Genomic DNA, 20,625 nt, shown 5'->3' with positions numbered 1-20,625 from the left:
GTATTATGACTTATAACAGCCATGCCAAGTATGATACGAATCGGTCCATAAACAGATATAGTCCCCATATATACCGATCCCCGGATTTTACCTCTTCATCCCTTAGAAGCCTAAATTTTCACCCGATTTTACTGAAAAGTGGCCCAAACCCCTATCTTACGACTTACAATATCCATCCCAAGTTTTATACGAATAGGTCAATATAGGCCTCCTAAGTACCGATATCTTGATATGACTTCTTGAAATCAAAAAAATAATTCAAATAGAAACTCAGTTAATACGGGTACATTTTTAGCGGAATCCATAGTGGTGTGTACTCAAGATTCGGCCCGGCCGAATTTATTTTTATTAACAACTAGCCGAACCGGGCTCGCTTCGCCGCGCCTTCTTTAACTCTCTAATATCGGGAACACTTCGCTCTGAATCTGGATATTGAATTCGTGCCACTGTAGCTTATGTCCGCCTATGACGCTGAACGCCAAAATTTTAAGCGGTGGTTATATCCTCTTAATGCTGGCGACATTTGCGAGGTACCATGGCATTCATGGTCATGTAAAAAATTTTCCCTAAATAGGTGTCGTACTGCGGCACGTCGTTCGACTCAGCTATGAAAAAGGTCCCTTGTCATTGAATTTAAGCATAAATCGGAAATTGATGTGTGGGAAGTTTGCCCCACTCCCCCGAAGTACGACACCTCTTTGGAGTGAAGTTTTACATGGCATAGTACCTCACATATGATGCCAGCATTAGGAGGGGAAAACCATGGTTGAATTTTTTTTCTTGATGGTCTCGCCAGGATTCGAACCCAGGCGTTCAGCGTCATAGGCGAACATGCTAACCTATGCGCTACGGTGGCCTCCAAAAAAATGTCAAATTCGTTCTTTTCTCCCAAATACCGTTGATTTGAGCTACATATTGCCATAGTCGGAAAATGAAGTTCAGTTTAGGGGGGGATTAAGAGAGTATCCCCAAACACTCTACTCTCAAATACGTTTTATTTGAGTGAAATATCGCCACAATGGATCAATTAATCTATTCAACTTATTTAAGGAGGAAAAGCGCCTAAACCTAAACTTAATCTACTCCCAAATATCTTTCATTTGATTTCCATATAACCATTGTCGGCTGATATGCCCATTTGGAGGTGGGGCGACCTCCCATTACTTGGACCGAATTTTTTTTGCCATATTTGTAATCTACTACAAGACCAAAACACCGATGTAAAGATTAAGTAGAGAAAGATATCTCGAAACTCGAAGCGATCGGAAATCTATTCTACGTTTGGTTAGTGGAATAAATGTTCTGAAATGGACGCCTAAGTATTCATTTTAGTCCCATATTAATAGGATGTTTAGAGGAGTTTTGGGGTTGGGGCGGCCCGCTGGGTAGTTTGATCCAAAATTTAATACAATATTCGTTTTCTAGTCTCCAATACCTTTCATTTGATACCTATATTAAGCCTACTACTCCACTTTTGGTTTTGATTGATGTTTTTAGGGTAAGGGGACGGTCCGCCACCATCCGATATCTAAAAATTATGTAACCTATGTTTCCTTCCACAAAAACTTACACAATCTGCTAAAATTTTAAGAAAACCGGTTCAGTAGTTTTGGATTCTGCGGAACAAACAAACAAAACGACTCTCATACAGTCACAATGGGTCATATGCCCATTTGCGGCGTTTTTGGGGGTGGGGTGACCCTCTACATTTCGATCTGATTTTGTATGCTAGATTCGTAATTTACTCCCGAATACCTTTTATTTGAGCCCCATATTGATATGGACGTTCAATTTGTCTGTTTTTAGAAGTTTTGGGTTTAGGGAGACTTCCTGGGTGCTTAAACCAAATTTTTAGTATCATATTCGTATTCTACTCTTCAATACCTTTCACTTGATATCCATATTGTCCCTATCGGTCCACTTTTGATTTTGGGTGGTGTTTTTGGGGTAACGGGGGAGGGTCTGCCCCCTTCCGATATCAACAAACTATAAAGCCTATTCCTTCTTCCTGACTACATTCGTAATCTACTTCCGAATACCTTTCTTTTGAGTCCCATATAACTTAATTTTAGGGTGTTTTGGAGTTGGGAGGCCCTTAGTTATTTGGGCCCAATTTTTGATATACTCTACTCCTGAATACCTTTCATTTGAGTCCCATATTGTCATGATCGTCCAAAAAAACTATTTTAGGGGGTTTTTACTTATTAAAAGTTTTATTTCTGCTGAAAATGTTGTCTGGAAATGTTCTATGCGGTATCTGGAAGCTGTACTCATATCATTTCCTAACACTGTACCAATGCATTTTAAAAGTGTTAATGATATCAGACGCCATTCTCATCTTAAAATACAAATATTTGACTAGACTTTATGGTTGCATATATATCATGCCGAGAATGCAAAAAAACACCACTTCAACTTCAATTTAACGCATTTGTGCTGTGGTGCACATTTAGCTAAAGTTTAAATTTTTATCAAATGCCAACGCGCGTGGCCTGTCAGTTTTCTTAACATTTCACATAACAAAAACTTCTTAACTCGAGTGGACATTTTGCAGACAGACCGCAACAGAAGTCATGCCACAATAGGCAGCAGCAAAATCAACTCAAGATGATGAAGTCATTTAGACAAGAGCTCGAAGTTAATCTGCAAATACGTTTGAATACAATTGTCATTTTTAATCATGACCCATAATAAATCATAATAATTATTTTCATTGCTGTGTGAATGGCAAGAAGTTCAATTGCATGAAACTTAAAATGATGGAGGACTGTGGTTAGTTAATCTCAAAAAGGATTTGAATGGAAAGCAAAAAAAGTCATAAAAAAACTGCTAAGGCCCATGAATGGTAGTAGCAACTAAAAAATGGTTTAAGCAAACATAAATGTTTGTAGCAAACATAAATGGTTGTAGCAACCATAAATGGTTGCAGCAACCATAAATGGTTGTAGCAACCCTAAATGGTTATAGCAACCATAAATGGTTGTAGCAACCACAAATGGTTGTAGCAACCACAAATGGTTGTAGCATCCATAAATGTTTGTAAAAACCATAAATGGTTGTAGGAACCATAAAGTGGTTGTAGCAACCATAAGTGGTTGTAGCTACCATAAATGGTTATGGTAACCATAAATGTTTGTAGCAGCCATAAATGGTTATGGTAACCATAAATGGTTATGGTAACCATAAATGTTTGTAGCAGCCATAAATGTTAGTAGCAATCATAGGTGGTAGTAGCAACCACAAATGATAGTAGCAATAATAAATGGTTGTACCAACCATAAGTGGTTGTAGCAACCATTAATGATTTTTGCAACTATAAGTGGTTGTAGAAACCATAAATGGTTGTAGAAATCATAAATGGTTGTAGCAACCATAAGTGGTTGTAGCAACCATAAGGGGTTGTAGCAACCATAAATGGATGTAGCAACCATAAATGGTAGTAGCAATCATAAATGGTTTTAGCAACCATAAATGGTAGTAGCAATCACAAATGGTTGTAGCAACCATAAATGGTTGTAGCCACCAAAAATGGTTGTAGCAGCAATAAATGTTTGTACCACACATAAATGCTTGTAGCAACCATATTGGTTGTAGTAACCGTTGTTGTTGTAGCAGCTCGTTGTGTTCTATCTTTCGTCTGCTTGATTTTGTTGAGTGTCTAAATCCAGGAACTCTGCGACTAAGGTGGGGTGAGTCCAGAGGGATCTGGGTCGGGCTTGGCAGTTTAGCAGGTGACTTGTGTCGTTTGGCCCCTGGTCACAATCGGGACGTACATCTTGCACGTCTGCATCAAACCTTGCTCTGTAGGAATTGAGAAGGCTGCATCTGCCGGAACGTAATGGAGCCAAAACTACTCTGGTTTGCCATGGAAGGTCAATTTCTTCAGGTTTAACGGGAGGCGGTCGTTCTCCAAGGACGACATTTGGATGGTATCTGCGTTAACAGCCCAAAAGGTATTGCTTCGACAGCATTTAGTTACATCTTCGCACCGATAGTTTCTGTGTCTCTTGATGGAGGTGGTCCACAAGAGAACTGAGGAGACAGCCCGTCGCAGTTCGAAGGGCGGCATTCTGAGAGATCTGAATATTATTCCAGTGCGCGTCGCGGAGCTGACGAAACCACACTGGTGTTACATAACTTACCACAAACCGGTCAATTGCTTTGTACGTGGTCAGCAAGGATTCTTTGTCTGCTTCCCAAGTGCAGCCAACAAGTGACTTGAGGGTCTTGTTTCTACTTTTGACTTTATCGCAAATTGCTGTGGCATGTGGGGAGAATGTGTAAAAAGCTGTCAAATGTGATGCCAAGTATTTTGGGACACTTGATGGAGGGAATCCTTTCTCCATCGACCATCACCATCAGCTCGGCATTCACCTCACGTGTATTTGTAGTGAACAATGTGGGTGAAGATTTGGTGGCAGATATTTTCAGATTTCTTGCAGCGAAATATGAGGCAAGGTCGTTGAGGTAGACGTTCAACCTATCGCAGATGTCAACAATGGTTGGGGAGCCTATTGCCATGATCGTACAATCGTCCGCATAGGATACGATCTTTGTGCCGCCTGTAGGGGGTGGAATGGAGGAAAGGTACAGGTTAAACAGTGCTGGTGATATCACCCCACCTTGGTGAACTCCCTGTTTCACTCTGCGGTGCTTCGACTTCTTATCCCTAAATTCCATAAACGGAACACGACTACACAGATAATTCGCGACCCAACAGCGTTTCAGGCCTGGATGGAGGAACGTGTTGCCGATGTCCCCAAATAGTTTGGTATGGCTGATGTTTTCCAATGCCTTCGATAGGTCCAGCGTGACGAAGACCGTCTGGGCTGATTGAAGCCACGGCAATTGAGCGCGGTGATGGCATGCACAGCAATTGTTGTGTTATGCAGTCTTCGGAATCCATGTTGATGCTCGGCGAATGGAAATTCTCCTACGAGGCTCGAAAGGAGTAATGCCTCAAGCGTCTTTGCTACTGGTGAGAGAAGGGAGCTCTCTCTGTACGATTTCCCCAAACTCGGGTTCTAACAACCATAAATGGTTGTAGCAAACATATATGGTTGTAGCAACTATAAGTGGTTGTAGCAACCATAAATGTTTGTTGCAACCATAAATGGCAGAAGAAGAAGTATATGTCTCACTCCAAACCAGAGTAATTCTGGATCAGCTACGTTCTGCGGCAGTCTAAAGCTACAAGCCTAGCCCAGAAGGATTGTGTGCCGATAGTTGTATGTCCACTTGTGACCAGGGATTACACGACACTGATTAGGAGGAAGTTACAAAGGATCTGCAACGCCCAACTAAGTAAGTATGATTAAGAATAATATCTTAAGCAAATTTTTCCTGCTTTCTAGCTAAGCTTGCTCATCACTGTGCCTTGTAAAATTTTATTTTATTAGAAAGATTTGTCTCCTGCAGCCTAAATCAGCCGCATAAGTATATTGCCAGACGAAAGAATTGAAATTGAAATAAAATCTGTAGGTGTATGGGTGTGTAGAGCAAGGTCCACATGTGGACTTTGGTCACATATCACCAACGCTAATTGGCCAATTGCCAAGTGGGTTGGTCACAAGGCTCATTTAAGCACACACACACACATAACATATATGCACCAAACTTAATTGACATTATTATTAATAGCATTGCTTCTCATACTCATCATGGAGGATGAGAATGTTAATCCTTGGACAAAGTCCTTTAGAGAAATATCATTTGGGGTTTGAGCATAATGGAATGTACGAGTATTGTGGCTTTAATAATTTGCCATAATTTTCTCAATAATCGCCAAACATTAACTTTTGCATGCATATAAAGTTTCTACGGCTTTGGCATTAAGGACGACAACGTCAATGAACATTTTAAGTTCCTGAATTAGTTTGGCTTCAAGGACGCGATTGGAGTATGAAAAGCCAAATTCAAAGTATACTCACTCAGCTGTGTGTACGGTAGGAAACTTTGGTTTGGCGTTTAGTTTTCATCGTTCGAGAAAGAGCCATGAAAATGGTGGCATAGACATAAGGTCACAACTGTAAAGTTCGTGAAAATAAATGTGTGCGAATTAAGTTTATTGTGTTTGAGGTGGTGGAGGAGGAGGATGACGGTGACGGTGAGTAGCCTTAATTGAGGTGATGCAAAGTCAGAGGATAGAAGAGAGAGTTTGATGGTTTATGCCAAGGAGAAAGTGCGTCAAGTTCATGAAGCAAACAAACAACTGCTGAACATTGACTTTTGTTAAAAAAAACACTTGAGCCTCGAAATCAAGGCCTTGAAATTTGGTTTTTATGATATTAACTTCTATTAGGGTAATATCAACGTGGTGGTTTAATGTGGCAATGAATATATCATTGAAGGATTTTCATAATGATTTTTTTTATCAAAGAAGAGAGACTTTTATAATAAGGATAATTTCTTTTAATTTAAGTTGCTATGTTATATAGCTCATAAATAGGTTTACAGTCGTATTTCCGCCTAGGAAATTTGTTATGGTCAGGCAGTCCTAGAAGTTTATTAAAGTATGACCCACCTTATGAAAATGAGGCCAACGTAACGCAGAGGTTAGCAGGTCCACCTATGACACTGAATGCTTGAGATCGAATCCTGACGAGAACATCAGAAACCAGTAAGGAAAGTCAAAAGTCATGCTCTGCCCTACACCTACCCTCTAAGTACAAAGCAAGAGCTATATCTATTGGGTTGCCCAAAAAGTAATTGCGGATTTTTTTAAAAGAAAGTAAATGCATTTTTAATAAAACTTAGAATGAACTTTAATCAAATATATTTTTTTTACACTTTTTTTCTAAAGCAAGCTAAAAGTAACAGCTGATAACCGACAGAAGAAAGAATGCAATTACAGAGTCACAAGCTGTGAAAAAATTTGTCAACGCCGACTGTATGAAAAATCCGCAATTACTTTTTGGGCAACCCAATAATTCTGAACCAATTTTGATGGACATGGGTGGATGTTTTCTGATGGGTTATTATACCCTCCACCATAGGATGGGGGTATACTAATTTCTTCATTCTGTTTGTAACACCTCGAAATATGCGTCTGAGACCCCATAAAGTATATATATTCTTGATCGTCATGTCATTTTTAGTCGATCTAGCCATGACCGTCCGTCTGTCGAAAGCTCGCTAACTTTCGAATGAGAAAAGCTAGCAGCTTGAAATCTTACACAAATACTTTTTATTAGTGTAGGTCGGTTGGGATTGTAAATGGGCCAAATCGGCCCATGTTTTGATATAGCTGCCATATAAACCGGTCTTGGGTCTTGACTTCTTGAGCCTCTAAAGGGCGCAATTCCTATCCGATTTGGCTGAAATTTCGCATGATGTGTTTTGTTATAACTTGCAACCACTGTGCTAAGTGTGGCCCAAATCGGTACATAACCTGTTATAGCTGCCATATAAACCGAACTGGCATCATGATTTCTTGAGCCTCTATCGGAGGATTTGGAAGAAATTTTGTACAACGGCTTCTCTCATGACCTTCTACACACGTGTCTAATATGGTCTGAATCGATCAATAGCTTGATGCAGCTCCCAATCGGATGAACATATATTGGGTTGCCCAAAAAGTAATTGCGGATTTTTCATATAGTCGGTGTTGACAAATTTTTTCACAGCTTGTGACTCTGTAATTGCATTCTTTCTTCTGTCAGTTACCAGCTGCTAATTTTAGCTTGCTTTAGAAAAAAAGTGTAAAAAAATATATTTTTGAATAAAGTTCATTCTAAGTTTTATTAAAAATGCATTTACTTTCTTTTAAACAATCCGCAATTACTTTTTGGGCAACCCAATATATGAAGCTGTATCTAAATCTGAAACGATTTCTACGAAATTCATCAGTAATGTCGAGATAGATGCTAAATTTCGATAGGATCGGTTAACAAATGCATTTGCATTATCTCGGCTCTTTGTCAAATCAGGGAAGTTACACATTTTTATTCCTCCATTATGCACTGAAAAACTTTTTGCTGTAAATATTCGTGATGATTGGACAATAAATACGACCTGCACTTTGATTACATGAATACATGTAATCACAGACGGACATGGCTAAAGCGAATTAGAAAGTGATTCTGAGTCGATCGGTATACTTATCAATGGGTCTAGCTCTTCTCCTTCTTAGCGTTGCAAACAAATGCACAAACTTGTAATACCCTGTACCACAGTGGTGGTGTAGGGTATAGAGAATGCAACAACACCTGTAACGGTTTAGAAAGTGAATCCTCAAAGTCATCAAAATCCACGCCGTAGTTCTGCCACGTGTCAAGTTTTGCCGTGGCCAACTTTGGATATTCACCACCATGGTATTATTTATCATCCAATATTATTATAACTGCACTGCCATATCCATAATAATATCCAAATATGGGTTAGTCTGGGTCATATTTGACTCAGATCCAGCAACAGTTTCAGCGAAATCAGGCAATAAATCCGCTATTTATTGTATTAAGACCCCAAAATAGAATGCAACAACAAATGCAACGGTTTAGAAAGTGAAGCCTCGAAGTCATCAAAATCCACGCCGTAGTGGATGGCTAAAGATCTGCCGTGCCCAACTTTGGTATTACCATGGTATTATTTATCATCCAATTTTATTATAACTTCACTACCATATCCATAATAATATCCAAATATGGGTTAGTCTGGGTCATATTTGATTCAGATCCAGAGAACCCTTTTACAAGCAACAGTTTCAGCGAAATCAGGCAATAAATCCGCTTTAATTATGGCATTAAGACTCCAAAATGGAAGATCGGTATACACAGCAGCTGTATATAAATACTGTCCCATCTGGACCCTATTTGGGATGGCTGTCGGGAATCTTAATACAACTCACCGTTTAAAATTCCAGCGAAATCGCATAACAAATGCGGTATTTTATGGGATTTAGACCCCATATCGGCAGATCGGTCTATACGGCAGCTATATTTCAATATGGTCTGATCTAGACCATATTCGGGTCGGATGATGGGAGGCTTAATGCAACTCACTGTGTGTAATTTCAGCAAAATCGGATAAATAAAATTCTTATCCGCTGCTCTATGGCCTTAAGCCTTTATTCAATTTTGTTCAGGCCATTGGCGCTTCCCTTCAAGTATCAACATTGTACTCATCGACCTTAGAAACCTCCAAGTAGTTAGAAATATAACATGAAGTCACAAATTTGGTATCTCGTTTGTGGTGTGCTTAACTGCGTCTTTGGTGTATTAAGTCAATAAACCATAATGCTATATGTTAATGTACTTCCTCTATAGTTCGAACATATCAGCCCACACTACTCATTGATCATAGTAATGATCAATTAGTTTGTCATACAACTTTAGTTTGAAGACTTTGTAATCTTCAAACATTTTGACCCGTTAACCGAGACCTTAGTGTATTCATTTAATCAATAAACCGTAAACCTGACTAAACTGATTGCATCTACTTGCAGCAGTGATTTGTCTATTGCTTTACATTTACCATTAGCCAAAATGACATTTGGTTGCACTTGCGGTGAATTCTATATTAAATTAATTAAGAACATAATACATTATCCCTCTTCTGAGGCAACAATTCTACCACAGCAATGGATAGCAGGAAAAAAAACTAAATGTTTTAATAATGAATCCCTAAAAATTACTTTTCAATTACAAATGAATTTTCATGAAAGTTTAATTGAATACTGCCTTCTTTCTCCCCCAAAACAAAATCAAGCTGAGTGGAAAAAAACTCGTTGGAAATTTTTTCAATTATTTTAATTGTGCTGTTATTTCAGTTTTACTCCGTAACTTTTTAGATATGCAGTGTAGGGTGGTGAAGTTTTTTGTAATGATACTAAAAATTACACAAAAAAGTTTTATTTTTAATTCAAATTGTTTTTATACACATAAAGGGGAGTAGAATTGTAACAACAACAAAAAAAATGATGAAAATAAAATGTTCGCCACTGAAATTGAGAAATGGAAAAAGTTTCCTTTTGCCATCTAACCAACCAATCAAACAAACGACGTCATGTGTGCTACGTCAGTGAGGAATTAAGTCCTAACGCACACACACAAAAAACTAAACTAAAGCCAAAAATAGTTGGCATTACACCAAGTAACCAAGCTACTGTAATACATTGGAGAATTTAAAGTTTCTTTTTTTTTTGCAATTTGTTTGATTTATTTCAATCAAACTCGGTGAATTAATTGTAATAGGTGCAACTTTTAGTTGAGTGTTTAGCAATTTTTTGTATAGGAAATTTAAAAATTTCATGCCAAGGGATAAAAGTAAAGGCCATGGAAAGCTTAAATTAAGAAACAAGTTTTAATTTTGGACAATTATACAAGATTTTCTTGAAATTTTGTATTAATAACAAGTACGTAAGTACTAAAATCGGATTAAGACCAAACCCTTGAAATCCTACACCAAGAAATTGAAAATATTTTTGAGCACTTCTGGTTGTTTTTGAACCCTCCACCACAGAATGGGGGTATACAAATTTCGTCATTCTGTTTGTAACTCCTCGAAATATTAGTCTCAGACCCCATAATGTATATATATTCTTGATCGTCATGACATTTTATGTAAATCTAGCCACGTCCGTCCATCCGTCTGTACGTCCGTCCGTCTGTCAGTCCGTTCTTCTGTCCATTCGTCTGTCTGTCGAAAGCACGCCAACTTTCAAAGCAGTAAAGGTAGCCGCTTGAAATTTTGCACAAATACTTCCTATAGGTGTAGGTCGGTTGGGATTGTAAATGGACCATATCGGTCCATGTTTTAATATAGCTACCATATGAACCGATCTTTGTTCTTAACTTCTTGAGCCACTACAGGGACAATTTTTATCCGATTTGGCTGAAACTTTACATGAGGTGTTTTTTTATGATTTTCAACATTTGTGCTAAGTATGTTTGAAATCGGTCCATAACCTCATATAGCTGTCATATAAACCGATCTGGGGTCTTGACTTCTTGAGCCTCTAAAGAGCGCAATTCCTAACCGACTTGGCTGAAATTTTGCATGAGGTCTTTTGTTATGATTTCCAACAGCCGTGCCAAGTATGGTTCAAATCGGTCCATAACCTGATGTAGTTGCCATATAAACGGATTCTGAATTTCGACGGATTCTGAATTTCGACTTCTTGAGTCACTACAGGACGCAATTCTTATCCGAATTGGTTGAAATTTTGCAAGAGGTGTTTTGTTACGATTTGCAACAACTGTGGCAAGTGCGGGTGAAATCGATGCATAACCTGACTTAGCTGTCATATAACCGATCTGGGGTCTTGACTTTCTTGAGCCTTTAGAGGGGGAAAATCCTATCCTATTTCGCCGAAATTTTGCACGACGTGTTTCCTTATGATTTTCAACAACAGTGCAATGTATGGTTCAAATCGGCCCATAACTAGATATAGCTGTCGGCTGTCCCAATCTGGGATCTTGACTATTATCTGATTTGGATGAAATGACCTTCAAAATACGTGTCAAATATGGCCTGAATCGGTCTACAACCCAATACAGCTCCCCTATAAAACGATTTCTCTATTTTTCTTTTTGATCCCCTAAAGGGCGAAATCCTTATTTGATTTGACTGAAATTTTACACAATGACTTCTACTGTGGTCTCCAACATTCATTCCATTATGGTCCGAATCGGACCATAACTTGATATAGTTCCAATAGCATAGCAATTATAGTATACCCCCACCATAGGATTCATTCTGTTTATAACACCTCGAAATATGCCTCTGAGACCCCATAAAGTATATATATTCTTCATGGTCATGCCATTTTAAGTCGATCTAGCCATGTCCGTTCGAAAGCACGTTAACTTTCGAAGGAGATAAGCTAGCCGCTTGAAATTTTGCACAAATAATTTTTATTAGTGTATGTCGGTTGGGATTGTAAATGGGCCAAATCGGTCCATGTTTTGATGGCTGCCATACAAACCGATCTTGGGTCTTGCATTCTTGAGCCTCTAGAGGGCGCATTTCTAGTTCGATTTGACTGAAATTTTGCGCGTGGTGTTTTGGTATCACATCCAACAACTGCGGTAAATAGGTCCATGTTTTGATATAGCTATGACAGCTATATCAATCCGCTATATAAACCGATCTTGGGTGTTGACTTCTTGAGTCTCTAGAGGGCGCAATTTTCGTCCGATTTGACTGAAATTTTGCATGAGGTGTTTTACTATCACTTTGAATAACTGTGCTAAGAATGGCACAAATCGGTATATAACCTGATATAGCTGCCATATAAACCTATCTTGGGTGTTGACTTCTTTAGCCTCTAGAGGGCGCAATTATAAGTTTGTGTTAAGGGTATTATAAGTTTTGCAACGCTAAGAAGGAGAAGAGCTAGGCCCATTGATAAGTATACCGATCGGCTCAGAATCACTTTCTGATTCGATCTAGCCTTGTCCGACCGTGAGTCCATGTATTCTTGTAATCAAGGTACAGGTCGTATTTGTTGTCCAATCGTCACGAAATTTTGCACATGTCACTTTTTTGGCTCAAGGACAAACGCTTTAGATGTTGGTAAAAATCGGTTTAGATTTGGATATAGCTCCCGTATATATGTATCGCCCGATTTGCACTAAATGGCCGCAGTAACCACAATTTTCAACCGATTTGAACAGAATTTGGCATGGATTGTTTTGTTACTGATCTTAACATATCTGGAAGATTTAATCAAAATCGGTTCAGATTTAGATATAGCTCCCATATATATGTATCGCCCGATTTTCACTTTAATGGCTGTAGAAACTACAATTTTCAACCGATTTGGACAAAATTTGGCACGAATTGCTTTATTACTGATCTTAACATATATGGAAGATTTCATCAAAATCGGTTCAGATTAAGATATAACTCCCATATATATGTATCGCCCGATTTGCACTTTAATGGTTGCAGCAACTACAATTTCCAACCGATATGCACAAAACTTGACTGGGATTGTTTTGTTACTGGTCTCAACATATTTCCAAGATTTAAAGAAAATCGGTTCAGATTTAGATATAGCTCCCATATATATGTATCGCCGGATTTGAACTTTAATGGCAGTAGTAACTACAAATTTCAACCGATCTGCACAAAATTTGACAGGAATTGTTTTGTAACTGATCTTAGTACATTTTCAAAATTTCATAAAAATCGGTTCAGATTTAGATATAGCTCCCATATATATGTATCGCCGGATTTGAACTTTAATGGCAGTAGTAACTACAAATTTCAACCGATCTGCACAAAATTTGACAGGAATTGTTTTGTTACTGATCTCAAAATATATGCAAGATTTTACCAAAATCGGTTCAGATTTAGATATAGCTCCCATATATATGGATCGCCCGATTTACACTTTAATGGCTGTAGCAACTACAATTTTCAACCGATCGGCGTAAAATTTGACATAGTATGTTTTGTTACTGATCTCAAAATATTTGCAAGATTTCATTAAAATCGGTTTCGATTTGGATATAGCTCCCATATATATGTATCGCCCGATTTGCACTAAAATGGCCGTAGTAACTACAATTTTCAACCGATCTGCACGAAATTTGGCACGGATCGTTTTGCTTCTTAGTTTAACATATCTACGAGATTTCCTTAATATCGGTTCAGATTTGTATATAGCTCCCATATATATTTTCGCCGGATTTGCATTTATGTTGCCGTAGTTGCAACGGTTCAGATTTAGATATAGCTCTCATATATATCTATAATTATCATATATTTATAATTGTAGGTTAGGTGTAGGGTATTTTATAGTCGGCTCCGCCCAACTGTTGCCTTTCCTTACTGGTTTTCTAATAAAACTTTTAACAACTGCCTCTAAGGACAAACAAATTTATTAATGTTACTCTTCAAACTCACCTCTGGGAAAATGTTAGCATGTGCCATTCCAGCCGTTCTTTTTTTTCATTCTGCCAATGAAGCAAAACAAAAATTTATATTTACCCTCTTTTTTTGCGTCCTATTAGTAAATGGTTGCGCTTAGGAGCTGCTTCAGAGCAAATATATTTCATCCAAGTCATTTTGCTCCTAAATCACTTTAGGCTTAAAAAATTCCCAGTTGCATTTAATCGGCTAAAATGACAAGGGCAATAAAGTCCTTTTTGGGAATCTCAATTCCACACTTCATTTTGGGACTAAGCAGTGAAAGAAAGAAAAACTACAAAGAAAAATCAACAAAATGAAATTTGAAGGACAATCTCTAAAGGATTTACCCCAAGGGAGATGTTTGACAAACTGTTCCACTTTTTTTTTGTTTTTTTTTTTTTTTAGCTTATCAATCTTCTGAGTATGAAATATTCTGGGAAATGTAGCCTTGAAATGTCATTTGATGGTCCCTTCCATGGAGTAGAATGAATGTGATTTTTTATAAATTGCTTTTAGTATTTGTGCTGAATAATTGTATGGAAGTGGAGTCATAGAAACGATTAAGTAGTCATTACATCACCATTAGTTATTTTTATTTTGTATACACTGCGAAAAAAATAAATGTCGGTCTTAACAAAAAGTGTCGACAAAGTAGGACAATGTTGTAGAAATTTAAATGACAAATCAAAATTAAACAAGTAACAAGAAAAAAAGTGTTATGTTCCGTCGTGCCGAACTTTGGATACCCACCACCAAGGATAAATTAACCATCCACTTTTATAACAACTCCACTACCATATCCATTGTGATATACAAAACGGGGCTAGTCGGGATAATATTTGGTTGAGGTTTTGAGAACTTTTATACAAGTCTCAGTTTCAGCGATATCAGCTATATCTAAATATAGTCCAATCTGAACTATATTTGGGTCGAATATCGAGAGGCTTAATACAACTCATAGTTTAAGATTTCAGCAAAATCGATTAAAAAATGCGCCTGCTACGTGCTTAAGACCCTAAACCGGCATATCGGTCTTTACGGTAGCTATATGTAATTGTGGTTCGATATATGCCATATTCGGTTTGAATATCGTTTAGTACCCAAAATCCCCAGATCGGTCTATATGCCAGTTATATATAATCCCATTTGGCCTATTTAAGAACATAACCTCCGTGTAGAAGAAATACGAGTCTGTGCTAAATTTCAACTCAATATCTCAATTTTCAAAGACTGTAGACTCATTACAACTGACAGATACACGGACGGACATCGTTAAATCTTCTTAGAATTTTGAGACGATCAGAAATATATGTACTTTGTGGGGTCAAAAAATACAAATTTTACCCACGAACATTCCACTAAGGAACAGGGGCAAACTTCTTACATAGCAGTCCGATTCAAGTTTAAGCTCAAAAAGGAGACCCCTTTTTATAGCCGAGTTCGAACAGCGTGCCGCAGAGCAACATCTCTTTGGAGAGAAGTTTTACATGGCATAGGAGGACCTCACAAATGTTGCCAGCATTAGGAAATATTTACGGTGGATTCTATGTTGGTAGGTTTAAAAGCGATAAAGTTCGGCCGCGCCGAACGTTGGATACCCACCACCTCGGGTATCTATGTAAACCAACTTTCGTCATTGTCGGGTGTAAAATGCATTATTAGGCACCTTTAGCAGCTTTATCCAAATATAGCTTTATCCAAAATTCTGTACGGACATGGTCTAGTAAATACAAGTCATTGTTCAATTTTGGTTCAACATTAGTTTTTTTGGTAGCTATATCCAATAATAGACCGATCTGAGCCATATAAGACACGGATATCGAAAAGCTTTACATAAGTCACAGTGCCAAATTTCATCGAAGTCGGATAATAAATGCTTCTTTATGGGGTCAAGACCTTAAATCTAGAGATCAGACTATATGGTAGCTATATCCAAGTCAAGAACGATCTGGGCCAAATTGAAAGCAGTAAGGAAGGGCAAAAGTCGGGCGGTGTCGACTGTGTAATACCTTACACCAATTTTGATGGACCTCGGCGGATCTTTTCAGATGGGTTATTAAACAATCCGTATCAAACTCTAATAACTACGGTTGACAAATGACAACATTGGAAATTACCCAAAATCTGACGAACACATATATACGAGCTATATCTAATTCTGAACCGATTTGGAGCAAACTTCTCAGATATTGTGGCGGTCGTCGGGGAAAGTGTTGTGCAAAATTTTGGGTAGATTGATCAAAAAATGTGCTTGCAGTGGCTCTTGGAGTAAAAATCGGGCGATATATTGGGTTGCCCAAAAAGTAATTGCGGATTTTTCATAAAGTCGGCGTTGACAAATTTTTTCACAGTTTGTGACTCTGTAATTGCATTCTTTCTTCTGTCAGTTATCAGCTGTTACTTTTAGTTTGCTTTAGAAAAAAAGTGTAAAAAAAGTATATTTGATTATAGTTCATTCTAAGTTTTATCAAAAATGCATTTACTTTCTTTTAAAAAATCCCCAATTACTTTTTGGGCAACCCAATACATATATGGCAGCTATATCAAAATCTGGGCCGATTTCTATGAAATTCACCAGTAATATCGAGAGTTATAAGAAAACCCTTCCTGCAAAATTTCGACAGAATCGGAAAACAAATAATCACTTTTTTGCAATATCTCTCAAAATCGTACGAATATATATATGGGAGCTATATCTAAATCTGAACCGATTTTGACCAAACTTTAAAGATATTGTGGAAGTCGTCGAGGAAAGCATTGTACAAAGTTTTGGGAAAATTGGTCAATAAATGCGCTTGCAGTGACTCAAGAAGTGAAAATCGGGCGATATACATATATGAGAGCTATATTCAAATCTGAACCGATTTCCATGAAATTCACCAGTGACGTCGAGAGTCATAAGAGAATACTTCCTGCCAATTTTCAAAAGAATCGGTTAACAAATTACCATTTTATTGCATTATTACTACAAATCGGACGAACATATATATGGGAGCTATATCTAAATCTGAACGCTTTGTTTTCAATTTCAATAAGCTTTGTCTCTAGACCGAAAAACATGCCTGTACCAAATTTCAAGACAATCGGATAAAACCTGCGACCTGTAGTATGCACACAATTAACACGGACAGACAGACAGACGGACGTAGCTAAATCGAATCAAAAAGTGATTCTGATTTGATTGGTTTACTTATCAATGGATCTATCTCTCTTCCTTTTGGGTGTTACAAACAAATGCACTAATATGTCAAAGGGTCTAACACAACTCGCTGTTCCAAATTTCAGTGAAATCAGACAATAAATGCGCCTTTTAAGGTTCGGTCTATAGCAGCTATATCCAAATTTGGACCGATCTGGGCCAAACTGCGGAAGGATGGTCAGGTGGTCTAACACAACTTACTGACCCAAATTTCAGGAAAATCGGACCATAAATGTGGCTTTTATGGGCCTTAGACTCTATATCGGCTGATCGGTCTATATGGGGGCTATATGAAGATATAGTCCGATATTTCCCATCTTCGAACTTAACCTGCTTATGGACAAAAAAAAAGAATCTGTGCAAAGTTTCAGCTCAACATCTCTATTTTTAAAGTCTGTAGCGTGATTTCAACAGACAGACGGACGGACATGGCTAGATGGTCTTAGATTTTTTCGACGATCAAGAATATATATACTATATAGGGTTGGAAATTGATCTTTCGATGTGTTGCAAACGGAATGACAGAATGAATGTACCCTCATCCTTCGGTGGTGGGTGCAAAAATTCAGCAATGTCCAAATGTAGGACGATCCTTAAAATGGTCGCCGAGCATGTCGGAGAACCTATAAAAAACTGACTGTGCCAAATTTTAGCATATTGGGAAATGCATCTTTTGTGGGCTCCAGACTTTGAAAGGTGAGGACGGCCTATGTGCGGGCTGTATCCAGATAAAGCCCCATATATTCCATTTTCGAGCTCAACCTGCCAATGGTAAAAAACCAAACTTTGTCTTAAACATTACCAATTTTTATACCCACCACCATAGGATGGGGGTATACTAATCTAGTCATTCCGTTTGTAACACCTAGAAATATTCGTCTAAGACCCCATTAAGTATATATATATTCTTGATCGTCTCGACGTTCTGATTCGAAATAGCCAAGTCCGTGCGTCCTTTCGTCGGTCGAATTCACGATAGAGGTCGAACGCGTAAAGCTAGCCGCTTGCAATTTTGCACATATACTTAATATTGATATAGGTCGTTGGGGATTGCAAATAGGCCATATCCGATCAGATTTAGATAGCTAGGATAGCTCCCATATAAACTGATCTCCAGATTTGACTTTTTTAGGCCCTGGAAGCCACAATTTTTGTCTGATTTTGCACGTAGTGTTTTGTTATGACTTCCAACCATAGTGCCAAGTACGTTCCATCTCGGTCAAGAACCTGATATATTGGGTTGTCCAAAAAGTAATTGCGGATTTTTCATATAGTCGGCGTTGACAAATTTTTTCACAGCTTGTGACTCTGTAATTGCATTCTTTCTTCTGTCAGTTATCAGCTGTTACTTTTAGCTTGCTTTAGAAAAAAAGTGTAAAAAAAGTATATTTCATTAAAGTTCATTATAAGTTTTATTAAAAATGCATGTACTTTCTTTTAAAAAATCCGCAATTACTTTTTGGGCAACCCAATAGCTTCCACATAAACCGATCTCCCGATTTGACTTCTTGAGCTCCTGGAAGCCGCAATTTTTATGTTCTGTTAGGAGTCTTAACAGCTGTACCAAGTTCGGTCCAATCGTATTTAACCTGATAAAGCTCCCATATAAACCGACCTCCCGATTTGACTTTTTGAGCCCCTGAAATCCGCAATATTTGTTCGATTTGGCTGAAATTGAGCATAAGGTGTTTTGTTATGACTTCCAGCAGCTGTGCCGAGTACGGTTCAAATCGGTCTTTAATCTGATATAGCTCCCACATAAACCGATCTGCCAATTTGACTTCTTGAGCCCCTGGAAGCCGCAATTTTTTGTCCGATTTGGCTGAAATTGAACATAAGGTGTTTTGTTATGACTTCCAGCAGCTGTGCCGAGTACGGTTCAAATAGGTCTATAACCTGATATAGCTCCCATATAAACCAAACTCCCGATTTGACTTCTTGAGCCCCTTGAAGCCGCAATTTTTATCCGATTTGGCTGAAATTTAGCATGTGTTGTTTTGTTACAGCTAACAACTGTGCCAAGTACGGTCCAAATCGGTCTATAACCTGATATAGCATCCATATAAACCAAACTCCCGATTTGACTTCTTGAGCCCCTTGAAGCCGCAATTTTTATCCGATTTGGCTGAAATTTAGCATGTGTTGTTTTGTTACAGCTAACAACTGTGCCAAGTACGGTCCAAATCGGTCTATAACCTAACATAGCTCTTATATAAACCGATCTCCCAATTTGACTTCTTGAGTCCTTACAAGCCGAAATTTTACTCCGATTTGGCTGAAATTTTCGATGCGGCGGTCTATTACAACTTACAACCACTGTGCCAAATACGGTCCAAATCAGTCTATAACCTAATATAGCTGCCATATAAACCGATCTCTCGTTTTGACATCTTTAGCCCTTGAAAGCCGCATTTTTCGTCCGATTTCGTTAAAATGTTGCACATTCGTTCTGTTATGACTTCCAACAACTGTGCCAAGTACGGTCCAAAAAACCATAAAATTATACCCTTCAATTAAACTTATTTTGTATACAATTTTAGCAGAATCCATGGTGGTGGGTTCCCAAAATTCGGCCCAGCCGAACTTCGCACGCTTTTACTTGTTTTTCATATAATTTTTCCTATTTTCAGTGTACCTAGATTCAATGGTATACGGAATAGTTCAAATTAGCAGAACTTCTTTCAATTAGTTTAAGAAGCACTTTTGCTTACCATAAGTTTAATGGCAATATCCGAGTTGTGCAAGTTTTTCCTGCAAATGAAAAAGAGAAGACATTAAAAAGTTTGAAACGCAAATGGATGTAACGAAATGAAGAGTAATGAAATTCACTGGAATATACTCCTGGAAAAATGTTATGCATTAATAGTATTCCTATTCCATTAACTTTTTCAGTAACTTACTAAGACACCCTTTAATGTGACCTTTAAACCCATAACATTGAAAATCAATCAAAAAGCTTTAACAATAATTGAAAAACTCAAATCTAAACTCTCAACTTAAATATCTTCACAAAATTAAAAACTTCCTTTTCTTCCGCAACCACTCCAAACACCATTCCGTCCTTCCATGTATCCTTTCAATGATTGGCACTAGCTTCAGAGATTCAAGGCCGCATCCATCATTTATTTGTAGCATATATAGATGGGATCAGCATCAATTTGGCCTATTGACATTTTTATTTGCACAATTATGCCATATTTGTGACCTTAAGCGAAACGATTTTTCATTTTGAGAGTGATAAGAAATAAAGCAAACACCCCAACACACAAACACCCAGATTTTATTTGTTCATGTAATTTGTAATGAAAACTATTTATGAGTTGCAACATTTTGCTGTGCCAAAAATATTTTTTGTTCCTTTAGTTGCTTTTTTTAGTTTTGGCAAATTTATAGCAGACTATATATTATGACCAAGCCATAGAAAATCTTAAACAGAGAGATTCGAAAATAGGTACGAGAGATTTAATGTAAAAAATGTATTGGTGAAACTAGAATTTTAATGAATGGAGCTAACGAATAGAGCCCATTTACTCAAGATTTGGAAGACTAGGATAGGCTAAGATCCTAAT

At 37.8% G+C, this 20,625-nt stretch overlaps 1 protein-coding gene across 1 annotated transcript in view; it reads right to left on the bottom strand.

Moving 5' to 3' along the window:
- The window catches only part of LOC106092597 (extracellular sulfatase SULF-1 homolog), a 134,046-nt gene that overhangs the window by 74,539 nt on the left and 38,882 nt on the right, over window positions 1–20,625 (bottom strand). The window contains exon 2 of the mRNA XM_059361762.1: window positions 19,768–19,807. The gene's annotated coding sequence lies outside the window, so the exon portion shown is untranslated. The remainder of the gene's footprint in view (window positions 1–19,767; window positions 19,808–20,625) is intronic.

Source organism: Stomoxys calcitrans, chromosome 2, assembly GCF_963082655.1.
Source record: "Stomoxys calcitrans chromosome 2, idStoCalc2.1, whole genome shotgun sequence".
Lineage (NCBI taxonomy): Eukaryota > Metazoa > Arthropoda > Insecta > Diptera > Muscidae > Stomoxys > Stomoxys calcitrans.
The sequence above is the reverse complement of the archived record's forward strand: the minus strand, read 5'-3'. Positions and strand labels throughout refer to the sequence as shown.